This window comes from Oncorhynchus tshawytscha, unplaced genomic scaffold (genome assembly GCF_018296145.1).
Source record: "Oncorhynchus tshawytscha isolate Ot180627B unplaced genomic scaffold, Otsh_v2.0 Un_contig_14130_pilon_pilon, whole genome shotgun sequence".
NCBI classification, from domain to species: domain Eukaryota; kingdom Metazoa; phylum Chordata; class Actinopteri; order Salmoniformes; family Salmonidae; genus Oncorhynchus; species Oncorhynchus tshawytscha.
In genome coordinates, this window is record NW_024603776.1 from 1 (window position 1) to 2,071 (window position 2,071).

At 42.7% G+C, this 2,071-nt stretch overlaps 1 non-coding gene across 1 annotated transcript; it reads left to right on the top strand.

The window, feature by feature from the left end:
- The first annotated feature begins 329 nt into the window (after positions 1 to 329).
- Positions 330 to 402, top strand: trnap-ugg. Its single transcript has one exon. It is a non-coding gene; the product is annotated as a tRNA-Pro (tRNA).
- Positions 403 to 2,071: the final 1,669 nt, after the last annotated feature.

The window sequence follows — 2,071 nt, forward strand, 5'->3', positions numbered from 1 at the left end:
AATATGTTAAGGTATGGTTATAGTTCTACTGGATATTTCAGCTCTTTTGTGTTGAATATGCCTTGGACAATATATTATTGAGTTATATATCAGAGGAAATATATACCATACATAATATGATATATGGCCTCGTATAACTGACAAATGTAATGTTTTCTACAGGTCAGAACTTTACTCTAGTGTTGATGCAGTATACATCATCACCAGTAGAGGTGAGTAAAGTAACAAAGTTTCACTAAGGACACACCTCAGATTTCACACACGCTTGACATCAGTGACAGGGCAGATGGGAGCAAACTTATAGTATGTGTTTACCCTTCTTTCAACAAGGCTCGTTGGTCTAGGGGGTATGATTCTCGCTTTGGGTGCGAGAGGTCCCGGGTTCAAATCCCGGACGAGCCCTTCTTTTCTGAACACTACAGGCTCGTTGTACTGCCCAAGATAATCATTGTCTACTTGGGGAAGTGGAGATGACTGTGCATATTCAGTAGAAACAGTGATATTCAGTCATGTGTAGGTTTCTATAACAAATAGCAGGCTCACAGGATACCAATGTCGTCTATGTTTGTATTATGAGAACTAGCCGAACGACTGGTCGTATAACTGACAAGCCTAATTAGATAAATACAGGGTGTCGAAAGTGTTCCACAGGGATGCTGTCCCATGTTGACTCCAATGCAGTTGTGTGTTTTCTCTGAGAGCTGGTCTCTCTAGGACCCTTCTGATGTCGAGTTGAGTGCTGTACCCATCCATCATGTTACCATGGTTGGTCACAGTTGTGTCAAGTTGGTTGGATGTCCTTTGGGTGGCGGAGCATTCTTGACACACACGGGAAACTGTTGAGAGTGAACAAAACAGCAGCATTGCAGTTCTTGACACACTCAGACCGGTGCGCCTGGCACCTACTATCATACCCCATTCAAAGGCACTTCAATATCTTGTCTTGTCCATTCACCCTCTGAATGGCACACATACAGAATACGTCTCAAGGCTTAAAAATCCTCCTTTAACCTGTCTCCTCCCCTTCATCTACACTGATTGAAGTGAATTTAACAGGTGACATCAATACGGGATGATAGACTTCAGCTGGATTCACCTGATCAGTCTATGTCATGGAAAGAGCAGGTGTTCATAATGTTTTGTGCACTCGGTGTACGTAAAACTCAACCAAAAGTGTCAGTTACCACTAGAGGGCATTCTAATAGCAAAAACCTGCCACATCACAGATTCTGGAAGTTAACTCACAGGCTGATGAGGAGAAGGGGATGGGAAAAGTGTAACGATCGGGTGGGTTTCCCTAAGCAGGCTTGTTCGTTTAAGGGTATGCTTCTCGCTTAGGGTGTGAGTAGTCCTGGGTTTAAATCCCAGATGAGCCCACCTTTTGAGAAAATATGTGATAGATGTATTTAGGGTTGTCCTAAGTGAGTTAGTATATTGAAAGATCACAAGCAAAGTGGGTAGAAAAAATCTTACCAATAGGAAAATGGTAGACTGTAAGTGGCAAAATATAGATATCTGTAGGCCCTTTGGTAAAACAGAGATATAAAACAATATCCAGTCAGTATGGAATATAATGTACAGTGTCGTAATGTCAACGAGTGACTTTAAATTGTGTGACAGACGGTAATATAGATACATCAACTAGAATCTTCTAAGTTGCCCATGCTTCAAAATGGATCCTGCATTATCCTTACATACAGTATATAATACTGAACTGCACCTACCAGTGAAAGACCTGTGAGAGATCCATTAAACGCTGGGCTACTCCCATAGGACATGTATCCTGTCCCGCTAAATGCTACCACCTTCAGCGCCATCTCCAGCAGGTAGTAAAGGATGAAGAAACAGTTGATTGTCTGAAAAAACAGATCAGTGGAGGCTGCGGGGGGGAGGACGGTTCATGATAATGGCTGGAACGGAGCAAATGGAATGGCATCAAACCATCTGCTTGAGGTATTTAATACCATTCCACCGATTCCCTCCAGTCATTACCACAGGCTGGTCCTCCCCAATTAAGGTGCCACCAACCTCCTGTGACAGAGATACATATAAAGTCTGTGAATTGCACTGA